Source organism: Dipodomys merriami, unplaced genomic scaffold, assembly GCF_024711535.1.
Source record: "Dipodomys merriami isolate MVZ:Mamm:240054 unplaced genomic scaffold, mDipMer1.0.p SCAF_1478, whole genome shotgun sequence".
Lineage (NCBI taxonomy): Eukaryota > Metazoa > Chordata > Mammalia > Rodentia > Heteromyidae > Dipodomys > Dipodomys merriami.
The window spans coordinates 127161-142223 of NW_027202802.1; the positions used below are offsets into that span (position 1 = coordinate 127161).

The 15063-nt window shown below is 41.3% G+C and overlaps 1 protein-coding gene across 1 annotated transcript in view; it reads left to right on the plus strand.

Annotated features, from left to right (window-relative positions):
- Nucleotides 1-14545, plus strand: part of LOC138826669 (protein FAM114A2-like) — a 43229-nt gene extending 28684 nt beyond the window's left edge. The window contains exons 8-9 of the mRNA XM_070021900.1: nt 9348-9619; nt 11857-14545. The gene's annotated coding sequence lies outside the window, so the exon portion shown is untranslated. The remainder of the gene's footprint in view (nt 1-9347; nt 9620-11856) is intronic.
- The last annotated feature ends 518 nt before the right edge of the window (nt 14546-15063 follow it).

Below are 15063 nucleotides of genomic sequence, written 5' to 3' on the forward strand. Positions count from 1 at the left end.
TTTGCTTTTTGCTTATGTGGTGCTGAGGAATCAAACCCAGGGCCTCAATCATGCAAGGCAAGTGCTCTAACACTGAGCCACCTTCCCAGCCCTGCATCAACTATTTAATGAAGGAAAACTTGGAGCCAAGCTCTGTTTTAATGTCTAGGAATGGCCTGGAATTAAAATGTATAAAAACTTCATTTTCATAGAGCTGATGTTCTAGATGAGGATACTAACTGACAAAGAAACAGTTAAAAAATCCAAACAGGCTTGGAAGGTGGCTCAGTGGTAGAGTGCTTGAGACCCTGGGTTCGATTCCTCAGCATCACATCAGGAGAAAAAGTGGGAAGTGGCACTGTGGCTCAAGTGGTAGAGTGCTAGCCTTGAGCTGAAGAGCTGAGGGAGAGTGCTCAGGCCCATATTTCGTGCCCCATGACCCCCCCCAATCCAAACAGTGGCAAACACTATGAAACAAAAGAAAATGGAGAAATGGAGTTATTTAAGTTCTGCCTCAACCACAACCTTGGGTGCAGCTACCTTAAGATGATCAAAAGAGGCTTCCTGGAGGAAGTGGCGCTGTAGCTCAAGTGGTAGAGTGCTCGCCTTGAGTTGAAGAGCTGAGGGACAATGCCCAGGCCCAGAGTTCAAGCCCCACGACCGACAAAATAAAAACTATATAAAAGAGGCTTCCTGGAAATGGTGACTAATGAATTAAGGTGTGAGTTCCGCAAACAAGTCATGAAGGAAAGAGTTGGGGAAAGATGATTTTGGGCAGAGGGGAACACTTGGAGCAAAGATTGTGAGGTGGGAGACTTGGTGTTTTTGAGGAACATCAAGGTTGCGTGTCACTGGAATGAAATGAGTGAAGAGGGATGGTGGCAGATGCATATGACCCAGAGAAGAGTCTGGTCACATAGGGTCATATAAGCAAGGGCAATCAATGTGGGTTTCTTCTAGAACTTTCCACTGTGGATAATAGCAGGAGGTATCACTATGTGATATGTGCTTTTCAAGGTTCACCATGGTGGCAATGTGGAGAATAAATGATGAGTGAAAGCCAGGAGCCCTGTGTGGCCATTGTTTAGTACAGGTCAGTGTAGATTAGAATGTCAACAATAGAGTAAAAGTAGTAGATGAAGTAGTGTTTGTTGTTTATTGTTTTTCTTTTTCTTTTTGCTGGTACTGGGGCTTGAATTCAAAGCCTAGCAATCTCACTTAGTTTTTCACTCTAGTAATGCTGAACATGTGAGTGACAGCTGGACTCTTGGCCATTTTGGTGGTTAAGTGGAGATAAGAGTTTCACTGACTATGCTGTAGGGGTTGGCTTTGAACTGTGACCTTAAGATTTCAGCCTTCCAAGTATCTAAGGTTACACGTGTGAGCCACTAGTGCCCAGCTTGTGGAAATGGTTTTGTAAAATGAGACATTAGAACTTGCTCCAAAGATGATGTAGGCTTTTGGCTGAAGCAAATAATAAGATAGATGGTAGAACTATTACAATGAGAAGATGGTAGGAAGAGAAATGTTCTAGCAAGCAGGGAAAGGAATCTCAAATTCTGTTTTAGGCAAATAATTTTGCTTCACCATTGAGAGATAGCCTGGCTAACTGGAGCTGTCTAGTAGACAGGCCTTTAAGTCCCCAAGCCTGGGAAAGAGCATTTTGAGTTAGAAATTGCATTTGGTGATTACCAGGGGGAATGGATCATTTAAAGCCTGGAAAGTGTGGAATATCACCAAAGGAGGAAAAAGAAGCAAGCATACTGCCCAAACTTTGTTCTTAGTCTCCACATTAATCACTAGGTGTGGTCAAATACTACAGTCACTGAAACTAGCTACAACTATTGTATTATTTTTTTTTAGGTGTGCCATTCCTGAGGCTTGAACCCAGGGCCTAGGTACTGTGCCTACATGGAAGATTCCTGACTTCCATGATCAGACTTACTGTTTTCCTTCTGACTTTCCTGCCTCAGTCATCTTTCCATGGCTTACAGCCAAGGAGCTTGTCTTGGATGTAAGTGTAAGCCAGTTATCAACAAACCACAGGGTATGTTCAGAAGCAGCCATCTAGGATCTGCTGACTTTGCCCTGGGTCTGCACGCTCCATCCCTGGTCCATAGCAAAGGAACCACAAATGCATAAGTTGATGAACCAATGCTAAAGTGGATGGTTGTGGCTGGGCATGGTTTGGATGTACTGATGAAGCCACTCTAAGGTGGCTTAGGCATCACTGTTGGACCAGGTTTGTTAGATTTTAGAATACATGTTTCAATACATGTTCTAGTCAAGACTGCATACCTTTGTCTCTCCCAATCATCTCACATCCCAAGCAGGGCACACCCCCAAGTTCTCATCTCATTACCCAGTTAAGACTGCTTTGCCCATTTTCTGTGCATAGATTCATTTTTCTGAGTAATTCCTTCTTTATTTTATTTATAACACTTAGTACTAAACCACTGGCATTTAATGATTCAGTCTCTCATCATTCTCTGAGAATTTCTTTTATTCTATGGATCTATGAAATCCTTTGGGGCAAAATCTGTGACTTAAAACCATGGCCCCACCCTACACCATAGGACATTGAACATTAATAAGCCCTGAAGCAAGGCCTGTTGTTTTAGAGGTCATCTTTTTAGGAAATCCTTTTCCCAACTCTAATTAAATTAGGGTTTTTAAAATTTAAGTTTGAAACACATTTCACCCTCTAGGTAACTATTTTGATTGCATTGGTCTGTTACAGGCTATAAGTCCCTCTCTGCTCCTGGTGATATACAAGGTTTCTACTTAACATGTGAAAAATGGAATGCATAAAAAGATCAGTGAAGGCTGGGAATGTGGCTTAGTGGTAGAGTGCTTTCCTAGCATGCATGAAGTGTGACATAAACAGAAAAAGCCAGAAGTAGTGATGGGTTTAAGTTGCAGAATTCTACCTTTGAGCAAAAAAGCTTAGTGGCAGTTCCCAGGCTGAGTTCAAGCCCCACAACTGGCAAAAAATATCAGTGGAGATGGGCTGTGAATGCAGTGGCCTCATGAACAATTATCTGTGTGGTTGTGGTTTTCAAAAGAGCAATAAAATTCACAGTGCAAATTACAGCACACCAGGTCATTCTTTCCAATCTGCATCCCTTCTTCTTGGGAACAAACTCTTCCCTGCAGCATGGGTCTTCCATGGACAGGAGGCCTCATGAAGGCTGATTTATCCTTACCGAGTATGCTTGAATCCTTTGGTTTGCACATCTTAGCTCCACAGAAAGCACCGTTCCCAAATGTTAGGGAGAATAAGCAAGTTGGCAGTAGCCAAGCTGGGCTAGGCAGATGGGGTAATGTGAATTTACACATATATACTTTGCCGAGTCCATAGGTTTCAGAGAAAGCATGAAAACTCAAAAACATTTGGAATTTAAGGGGCTTTGAAGAGGCTTAATTCCTTAATGAAAATTAGCATCATTGTTTCTTAGCTATGAATGACTTCAGGAAAAAAAAACTAAAAATGATATTATTTGAAACTGGGTACTAATGGCTCATACCTCTAATCCTAGTGACACAGGAAGCTGAGATCTGAGGAGTGTGGTTCAAAGCCAGCCTAGATAGGAAAATCCATGAGACTCTTATCTCTGGTTAACTATCAAAAAGCCAGAATTGAAGTTGTTGTTCAAATGATAGGCCATCATATTTGAGAAAAAAAAGAACTAAGCCAATGATACCCCATCCTGACCCTGAGTTCAAAACCCACCAGGAAGGAGAGAGAGAGAGAGAAAGAGAGAGAAAGAAAAAAAGAAGAGGGCAGAGAGAGAGAGAAAGGTAGAGAGAGTGAGGCAGTGATGGGGGGAAGTAATAATAATAGAAATGTAATGACAACAAATCTAAAGAATGTGGCAAAGCCTTTAATAAGTTCTTGAAAAACAAGGGATAGGAGCTCTGCACAAGTAATGGCTGAGGAAGCTTTATTGAAGTAGGATGCCTAAACTGGGCACCTAAGACTCATACCTGAAATCTAGCTACATAGGAGGTTTATGGTACAAATCCAGCCTGGGCAGGAAAGTCTGTGAGATTTTTACCTCCTTTTTTTCTTTCCAGTCCTGGGGCTTGAACTCTGGGCCTGGGCAATGTCCCTGAGCATTTTTTGCTCAAGGTTAGCACCCTACCACTTGAACCACAGCACCACTTCCAGCTTTTTCTGTTTATGTGGTACTGAGGAATCAAACCTGGGCCTTCATAAGCATTAAATTCTGGAAGTAGAACTGTGGCTCAAGTGGTAGAGCACAAAAGCTCAGGGATAGCACCCAAGAAAGAGATGGAGCACTAGGACTGGCAACAAAAAGAAAATATGAACTATTTACTTTGTGCCACATCAAGTATTTTGGACTATTTAAAGTATCAAAAGATAGTTCTACTTAAGAAATCATGGCTTAAATGTCTGTGTGTGTGTGTGTGTGTGTGTGTGTGTGTGTGTGTGTGTGTGTGTGTGTGTGTGTGTGTGTGTGTGTGTGTGTCTGTGTCTGTGTGTGTGTGTCTGTGTGTGTGTGTGTGGTACAGAGAGAGGAGAAAGCATGGAAAGCCAAGAGAGTTCTAAATCTAAGATTTCAGAGGCCATCTTTCAGAGAAAGCCTGCAGAACTGGGAGTAAACTAGATCCAATGCTGTGCTTTGGTCAACTAGTTGTAAGAAAGCCCCAACTGGCCACTGGTGTGGATTGCAGGAAAGAGGATAAGGCAGTAAGAATAGAATTAAAGGGGTCTGAGCCACTCACACAAATTCCAGGTATCATTTCCTGGTTATATGTAGGCCCAACCTTTGATCTTCAGTAAAACCAGGAATTCACAAAAGTGAAAACTTGTAAGAAATAACTGAAATAAATAAATGACTAGAGGTGTTCAGCAGCAAATTTTGGCAAGCAGAACACATGTGAACAGAGCAAAATGGAAATGATCAACTCTGACAAGTGGTGGGGGGGAGCACAGAGAGACTCATGCACAGAGCTAGGCTCTGAGTTCAAGGCCCACGACACAAAAAGGAAGGAGTAATGATCAAAACTTTTCCAATTTTGATTTCTAGCATGAGCCTATATATTCAAGCATTTAGCAGCCCAATAGACTTCAAGTAGAACAAACTGTGATCACTTAACACATTGTAATTAAACCATCAAAGATAGAGAACCTCCAAAATCACACAATTCATCACACACAAGACTTCTTCAATGAGATTATGAACAATTCCACGTAAGAAATCAAGGATGTCAACGCACAACAAGTGCAGCAAATTTACAATGCTAAAAGCTAGACTACACAGAGAAATGAATGAGGTCTTATCTCCAGTAAGCAGCAAAATGCCGAGCTGGAGGTTTGCTTCAAGTGACAGAGTACTATGGAAACCCAGAAAGCCAAACAAAGCTAGGTATTCGTTGGTGGCTCATTCCTGCTATTCTAGATAGTCAGAAGCCTGAGATCTGAGGATCACAATTCAAAGCCACCTTGGGCAGGGAAATCTATGAGACTCTTCTTGCCTATTAACCACAACACCAAAGAATAAAAGCCAAAGTAGAGCTGTGGCTTTACCTTGGGTAAAAGTCTCAGGGACTGGAACTAGGCCATGATATCAAGCCTAGAACTAGCACCTAAAGAAAGAAAGAGAAAAGGAGAGAAAGAAAACAAAAACAAAACAGAAAGCCACACAAGAGCACAGATCTATAACTTCAAGCCCCAGCATGCATGTGTAGGTACACACACACACACACACACACACACCCCAAGATTGAAATACAAGCAGTAATGAGGTTATGTTGAGTAAATCTTTGATGTCCTGAAATCATGAATATAAATGACAACTAGATACCAATTGATATAGATATAGATAGATAAACTCTATAGATTATCTATCTGCTAAAGATAACAGATCTATCTATATCTGTAACAGATTATCTGTAGAAATTTTATCTCTCTCTCTCTCTCTCTCTCTCTATCTATCTCTCTATCTATCTATCTATCTATCTATCTATCTATCTATCTATCTATCTATCTATCTATCTATCTATCTATCTGGCTATCTGTCTACATAGAGAGTGCGAGACAGAGAGAAAACAATCTTGGGGCTTGAACTCAGGCCCTGGACACTGTCCCTGAGCATCTCTAACTCACGGCTAGCACTCTACCACTTGAGCCACAGCCCCAATTCTGGCTTTTTCTTTTTAGGTGGTACTGAAAAACTGAACACAAGGCTTCATGCCTGCTAGGCAAGCACTCTAACACTAAGCCCCATTCCTAGCCCCTAGTTAAAGGTTTTTAAACAGAAGTACTAGAGTTCAAACTGAGAGCCTCTAGCTACTAACTAGATCCCTCTTCCTCTGCAGGGGATCTTGTACTTGAGCTGACTCCCCTAGCCCCTACCCTTCATCACTTTTGATTACAAAGCAATTGATGAGGACCTAATAGGAAATGTTGATGTTTTCTTTTACCTCATCGATGGTAGTGACTACTGGTAACTCCTACCAGAAGTGGATTTTGACCATGAGTTGCTCCTATTTTCACCACCAAGTTAAGTGAAAGAGAATGGAGAGATGCCCTGTGACCCAGTGATCCTAGTGCAGGGAATCCTGAATAAAAGGAAAGAATTGTGCATACAAATGTGGTAAATTCACAAAAGGAAGAGAAAAGCATCCTGTACCTGGCTTTACCTCCTGATTCCCCCTTCACCTCCATGGTTGAATCTTACTTGGCCATATTTGCAACAATGTATCCTTCTTAGCAGTACTTCCTGTGCCTCAGTCACAGGTTTCAAGTTGCTTTTATTTTCAGGGTTTGTTTTGTGACTTCATCTTTTCGTATGGCCTTTTAATTTATTTTTTGTATTTTTTTGTCCATCATGGGGCCTGAATTCTGGGCCTGGGCACTGTCTCTGAACTCTTCAGTTCAAGACTAGCTAGCACTCTACCACTTGAGCCACAGTGCCATTTCTGGTTTTTTTCTGCTTATGCGGTAGAGAGTAGCCTTGAGGAAGTAAGCCCAGATACAGCACCCAGGACTTGGTTTCAAGCCCCAAGACTGGGACACACACATACACACACACACACACACACACACACACACACACACACACACACACACACACACACACACACAAGCTACCTACCTTTATGTACGAAAGATACTTAGGTTCTGTGCTCTCTTAAAATGTTTCTAATCATGTACAGTTGTGTAAGTATCTCTCATTTTAAATGATCATTCTTCCCTTCTGTTTAAAAATGAAATTATGAGAGCCTGGTATCCATGGCTCACACTTGTAATCCTAGCTATTCAGGAGGCTGAGATCTGAGAATCACAGGTCATTGCCAGCCCAGGCACAAAAGCCCGTGAGCCTCTTATCTCCAATAAACCACCAGAAAACCAGAAGTGTGCTATAGCTCAAGTGGTAGAGCACTCGCCTGGACTGAAGAGCTCAGGGACAGCACCCAGGCCCAGAGTTTAAGCCCCATGACCAAAAAAAATAAAAAGAAAAATTATCAGAAAAAATATTTTTGTAAAGCAGATATTTTCTAAGGCCAAAAAAACCTTCAGAATTTCTGGTCCATAAAATGTTATGTGCATGGTCTTTCTGTAACTCTCCAATGTATATTCCTATATTTTTAGGGGAAGTTTATATATAGCTTTTACTGTACTACTCAGAAGTGATTTATGCTCAAATATCTAGCACCCTTGAATATGCAGTCCCATGACTTTGCAGGAAAAGAATGGAAAGAGATGGAAACCCATGACAGGAATGAAAGGGAGTAAGGCAGTTTGCACTTCTTACTCACTGTGCTCTCAACAGCAGGGGAGAAGGTGGAGAGGATATCAAATGGCACAGATACTGGTAAGGAGTTTTCATTCGCTTTGGCAGTGGTTTCTCCTACAAAAGGGAGATGTATAAGCACAAAAGAAAGGTTCATTGACATTTTTGCTTTATTATTATGTGATTTATTTTTTAAAAATTGAGCCATTTTTGCCTACAAACACAAAATACTTTAGGATGAAGGCTAATAAGATAAGCAGTCTTAAATTTTCATTTCATTTCAAATATAAAAGTATTGATCTAGTCAGGTGCTGGTGGCTCACGCTTGTAATCCAAGCTGCTCAGGAGACTGAGATCTGATGATCTAGATTCAAAGCCAGCCCAGGCAGGAAACTCCATGAGACTCTTATCTCCAATAATCGACCAGAAAACTGGAAGTGGTGCTGTGGATCAAGTGGTAGAGCACTCGCCTTAAGCTGAAGAGCTGAGGGACAGTGTCGAGGTCCAGAGTACAAGCCCCATTACTAGATAGATAGATAGATAGATAGATAGATAGATAGATAGATAGATAGATAGATAGATAGATAGATAGATAGATAGATCTAGCTGGGCACTTGTGGCTTAAGCCTGTAATCATAGTTAATCAAAAGGCTGACATTGGAGATTTGCAGTTCGAAAGCCAGACCAGGCAGAAAAGTCCATGAGACTCCTGTCTCGAATAAACTACTCAGAAAAAGCTGGAAGTGGTACAGTGGCTTAAGTGGAAGAGCTCTAGCCTTGAGTACAAAAAGGGTCATGGATGGTGCCAGGTCCTGAGTTCAAGCCACAGAACTAGCAAAATAAAAAGTATGGATCTACACAAGAGTAGAGTAAAAAGTTTCAGTGACATGACCTTCTAAACAAGAGGAAACTATAGTCAGAAACAGATCAATTGCTGGCAAGGGCTGAGAACAGACACAAAGGTGTGGCTACAAACTGGCATGAAGGAACACCCTCAGGTAAGCCTCATACATACAGAAACTATTCTTTTTTTGCGGGGGGGTCCGGTCGTGGGGCCTGAACACTGGGCCTGGGCACTGTCCCTCAGATCTTCAGCCCAAGGCTAGCGCTCTAACACTTGAGCCACAGCACCACTTCTGGCTTTTTTCTTTTTGCTTATGTGGTGCTGAGGAATTGAACCCAGGCCCTCATGCATGCAAGGCAAGCGCTCTACCACTGAGACACCTTCCCAGCCCAGGAACTATTCTTTATTTGTGTATTACAATATACTGTGATTATGTAGTATAAATATAACTATGATTCTATAGTATAAACATAAATATTATTTCTCAATACAGTGTCATATTGCAAAAGAAACAGTATACAAATTGTAGCTCAACTTTGTCCTAGAAGACTATCCTGATTCTTAGTAAGGGAATCAATATACATTACAAAAATGAATATGTTTCAAAAATAATTGTTCTGTTTTGCCTTTAGACATCTCTTGCTAGATCAACAAGTACATCAAGTAATTTAACTATATTATATCAAATACTGTATTATGGAGAGAACTTTTGCTTTCCAGTAAAGTAAATAAGCTTGTATTACACTTGCCTTCCTACACAGCAACTGGAAAACCAGACAAAATAGAAGAAAGAACTATTTTCAGACTGGAGAAAAGACAGAACAAGACTTTGGTCCAGGAGAAAAGAAAAACAAAGTGAACCCTACAGTTGTGCTTTCTGCCTAGAGAAAAGTTCCAAACCACAACACACAGAGGAGAACCTAAAGCCAACAGAACTCTCACAGGCAAAATAAGTCAGGGATAATGTCTGGAGTCAGGGAAGGCTGAAGCAGCTACCACATGAAAGTCAGAAAACTTCAGAAGATGCAGCTATGTAAGTAAAATGTTCCAAGAATCTACAGATGTGCCCATGTGACTTTATCTGAATAATACCCTGTTCAAGCACTAGGTAATTCCACAAAGCTGGAAGAGGAACTACCTGAGTAGTAAGTGACACAATCCCCAAAGCTCAAGCTATGCTGAAACATCAGGTTTCTAGGCAACCAAAGTGAACAGACTTCATTGAACACCTGAGGGCTAAGAGTGAATTCCGAAAAATTAGGGCTCAGCAGTAAAGATAAACTAGTCTTTAAGAATGAAGGTTACAATAGACTCACTATAAATAAGCCGAACAGAAAGAGGGAGGGGTGACATTGACCAAAAAGAAATGTACTCTTTACCCGACTTATGAAACTGTAACCCGTATCTTTATAGTAACAATTAAAAAAAATTAAGTATGAATCTGAACTATGTATATCATAACTAACTGCCAATTAATGGAAAGTAGAACTGGGCCATTGGTGGCTCATGACTGTGTTCCTAGCTATTCAGGGGACGGAGATCTAAAAATCAGAATGGAAGGAAAGCCAGGGCAGAAAAGTTTGTGAGGCTCTTATCACCATTTATTTATCCAGCAAAAATCAGAGGTATGGGTCAATTGCCAGCTTTGGGAGAAATGTGGCAAGGTAGACTTTTAAGCCCTGAGTTCAAGCCCCAGTTCCAGAACACACACAATGAGAGAGAGAGAGAGAGAGAGAGAGAGAGAGAGAGAGAGAGAGAGAGAGAGAGAGAGAGAGAGAGAGAGAGAGAGAGAGAGAGAGAGAGAGAGAGAGAGAGAGAGAGAAATAGAGAGAGAGAGAGATTGAGGAATAAACCGAAGGAAAAAAAGTAAAAGAAAAAAGAAATAACTTCATACAGTACATTTAAAACAACAAAACCCTCTTGTTCTCATACCTTGGAGTTCATTTCAATCTTATTCATAGCTATTTAACTATAGGACTAACAAATGAGGGAAACCATGGGACCTATTCTTTGGGTATGGCTTACTTCACTTAATGTGATTTTTTCCCAAGTCTTTCCATTTTTTTTTTTTACAAAAGGGCATGTGTCATTCTTTCTGATGGAACCATTGAATTCCATTGTGTATGTGTGCGTGCGTGCGTGCGTGTGTGCACGCCCGTGCACGCACATATATATATATATATATATATATATATATATATATATATATATATCACATTTTCTTGGTCTACTCATCTACTGAGAAGCATCTGGGTTGTTTCCATATCTTAGCTATGGTAAACAATGCTGCCATGAAAATGGATGTACTGTTAGCTTTAGTGTGGCCTTGTTTGTGATTGTTTAAATGTTAGAATTTAAAGAGAATGGTCAATAGCAAATGAGTCAATTTCATATTTATTAACTATTTTATTAAATTTAAAATGTAAATTTGCTGGGGGGATGGATCAGTTACGGGGACCAGGGAGGGTATGAGTGTATATTTTGTGGGGGAAGCCCAGCTTCCTTGATATAAGCAATTGTGCATATGACATCAAGTTCTCTACTAGTGCAGACATAGAGCATTAAGTATCTCAGTTGTACACCCTCCAGGATTTGCTCTTCATTATCAGCTGTGAGGGTCTATGTGTACCAATATTCTGGCTGAATAAGAAACACCCCATCAGGCATGTTAAAGCATGAATCTTCAGTTTTGCTCCCAAAACACTCAGGTGTTCAAGTAACCTGCTTGCAATGACCTGGAGAGTTCTCTCTCCAGACTCTGAGCTACCAGACTTTGCTTCTTTCAAAAGAGAATTTACTGGAAGTATTCAGAGTCTCTGATTCTTGCTGCATGGCATTAATAAATTGGAAGAGAGAGAGAGAGCTAGACAGGATGAGGATTTTCAGGGAGAGATTCTAGGCCTCTTTGGCATGATCACAAGGAGACCCGTGAGTGAAAGTAACACATGCACAAAATTATAAAAATTCAATACCTAAGCCTATATGAAATAACACTGCAAAAATCACAGATCATGCTGTCCACATGTTCTTTTTCTTTTTCTTTTGTCACTCATGGGGCTTGAACTCTGGGCCACGTGCTGTACCTCAGCTCTTCAGTTCAAGCTAGCGCCCTACCACTTGAGACATAGCATCACTTCCAGCTTTATCTGCTTATACGGTGCAGAGAAATCAAACCCAGGGCCTCATGCATGCAAAGCAAGCACTCTACCACTGAGCCACCTTCCCAGCCCCTGTCCACATGTTCTTAATAATCTTTTATATTTACTGCAGAATGGCAAAGGAAGAATTCAAAATGGAAGATGATTTGGATGACTATGGACAATCAGCGCAACTTATTAATAAATTGTGATCGATGCACAGACGCAATGTGAGATAGACACACTGACTGTCAGAAAACCAATTTCCCCACAGAGACACATCACCATATTCAGGTTACCTGGAAGACTTCTAAGATTTCTGTTGGGCATGTGAGTCCATGCGAGCAGAAGAGCCAGCAGCAGGACTCTCATGCTGTGGGGCTTTCTGTCTTCAGCTTCATGGTTTTGGAGGATGGTGGCTCCTTGGTTTTTATGAGAGTCTCCTGTGGGTCAATCTCCTGGATGAACCAATCAGTGCTCACCATCCAGAGGTGTTAACTCTCCCCCCTCCACACCCCATGCCAAAAAAAAAGTCCTGCTTGGGACAGGTGGTCTGGAGGGAATTCCAGCTCTCTAAGCAGATGAGCAGCAAGAACATGGTGAGCTGAGTACACTTGTGTTCACTGGGAGCAGTGAACTGATTATCAATTCCATGTACACAAGTATTTATTTTCTTCAACTTGGCACTTAGTGAAATGGATGGAAGGGAAACCAAGTCTCCATTCTGGCTGAAGGTGAAATGGCAAAGCTTCCTTGCAACTGAGGTTGATTTAGCTATCAGGTGGAAGAAGTGAAGTCCTGGGGGCAGATAGCATCAGAATCAGATGGAACGTTCCAAACCAGCCCAGGCCATGTGAAAGTTCTGGACTCTTTCCTCCAGCTGACCACCCAAAGGACACAGGTACATATGTGGCTCAAGTAGTAGGGTGTTAGCAGGGAGAAAAATAATATCTAAGACACAGTATCCCAGCCCTGAGTCCATGTCCCAGGACATGTCCTAAATTAAAGGAAACCATGAACTCAATGTCTTTCTATGTCCTTTAGAGAAACAGTGATTTCTATAAATGTCTCACAGGATATTCTTTATTAGACATTCCTATGAACTTACCACATTCCTCAAATTACAGTTGAAGGGAAATGCACCTGGTGACATTAAATTTCTAACCATGGGATGAAGTTCACAGTCAACCCCAGGTAGCAGAGTCTGTAGTCCATATATGGATTATATGGGCAGAAGCAGAGGCACTGGCAGAGTGGATGTGTGCTTTTGACACAACAGGAAGAACAGCATGCACTGATGACCTTTGCACATGATTTTCTGACTGAAGAGCTTCACAGTGATATGATGGGAAGTAATAGAGTGGAGTTTTCAGATCTAAGTCACAGAAGGGCAACTCCTCTTCCTTTCCAGGAGGAATCCATCAACTACTCAGAAAAAGCCAGAAGTGGTGTTCTGTCTCAAGGGATGGAGCACCCGCCTGGAGCACAAAGAGACTCAGTGATGCAGTCCAGGCCTAAGTTCAAGTCCCACGACTGGTCAAAAAAATAATTGGGACGTGGGGATGGAATAGAGATATAGATAATTGGACTGCTGGATTGATTCACAGAAACAAGTCAATGGGGCCAAGTCTGGTCCTGTAAAAGATTAGCGGACCAGATTGGAGCAAAAAAAAACCAAGATCCACTCATGTGTTTTCTATAATACACTCAAATCATAGTCACAGATCAACACAAGTCTGAGCAAAGGGATGGAAATGAATCTTCCAGGAAAATTCATCCTCTGAGAAGGCAGGAGTATCCACCCTGTCATCTGATAAAACAGAGTTCTGATTAAAACCAATTAGAACAGACAAGATCATTACAGATAAAGGGAGTGATCAATGAAGAAACAATCACATAGGTTAATATATAGTCCCCAAACACGAAGCACTTAAACATGAAATAAATGTTTTCAGCCTCACAGAAAATGACAAACCCCAACACTCATGTTCAGGTTTTCCAATCCTATTGGAAGCTCTACTTCCTGACCTTCACTTTCATCGTATGTTTATTTGTTGGATGAGGAGTGGAGAGATGATGATTTGGCTGGGGTGGGGGTAGTTTAATTCAAAATGAGATCATGAGATCCCCTCCTCCTGATAATAACCTGGAGCCACCAATACCTCGTCTCATAATTATATTCTTTAGCAACTTGAGAACAGTCAGCTAGTCAAAGGGTAGAATAGAGTGAAATCTCCAGCCAGTCTTGGTGTCAACTCCTACTGTGTGGAAAAATAGGGCTGTGGTTTGAAGTGGTAAATGCAGGAAAATAGGAATCCACTCCACATATCCCTTTTCCTCTCAATTGACTGGGGAAAGGAAATCCACAGTACATAACTCTGGAAAATTCAAAATACTATGACATCATAACGACTAATCCCCAAAGAAAGGTTTTTGACATCTAAAGGTGAGGACACAGAATCTCTACAAATGAGTAAACCCCAAGCCCCGAATAGGAAATGTCAAATACTGGATTCCTCAGGGATGGAAATGATTTTGTTTTATCATTGTTCAACTCATGGTAATATTTTTTTGTCTCAGTCTCAGTCTTATCCTCCAGGAGCATAATTTTATTTTTCAGGAGTGCTTAGGAAAAGAAAGAATTTTCTGGAAGGAATCAGTCTCAGGAACCTTAGTTGGTCCATTTGCCCACGATCCTCAACTTCATGTCTTGCACGGGGCGAGGGTGGGGGGAGATCTGTGTATGAATTCTGCCCATCCATCCCTCCTGCTCACAGATGTCTCCTGGATAATTTCAGATCTGTCCTTCCAGTCCCATCTGAGAGGTTGACAACTCATGGCTTCCTCTGTGACCAAAGATGGTCCAAGGAAATCCATGACCACTTTGAGTAAGAATTCTATTATTATTATATTATCTATCTATCTAATAGATATATCTATACATCTATTATCTATTATATTCCTTCTTTCATTCTTTCAACAATTATGGCTGAGGGGCATCTGCATAGGTCTCACAGCTCTCTTGGCCCATTGGCCATGCTGCCGCCCAGGGTCTCTGCCCAGCTATCTCCACCCAGAGAATCTCATCAGAATCTTATCCGTATCTCCATTCTTGAGTTGTTCTCAGCCAGATGCCCTCTGCCCTCCAGCCTCATCTGTGTTATATTGAAATTCATTTGTAAGATCCAGATTGGACATATTTTGAGAGGTCAGATTAGGAGTCTTTATTAGAGTGTTCATTATTAGTCAGTAACTGCAGGCAGATACATGTCCTCAGAAAACTTGCAGCCTTGAATGCACTTTGTACCATCAGGAAACTGAGCCATGAGGATAATGAAGA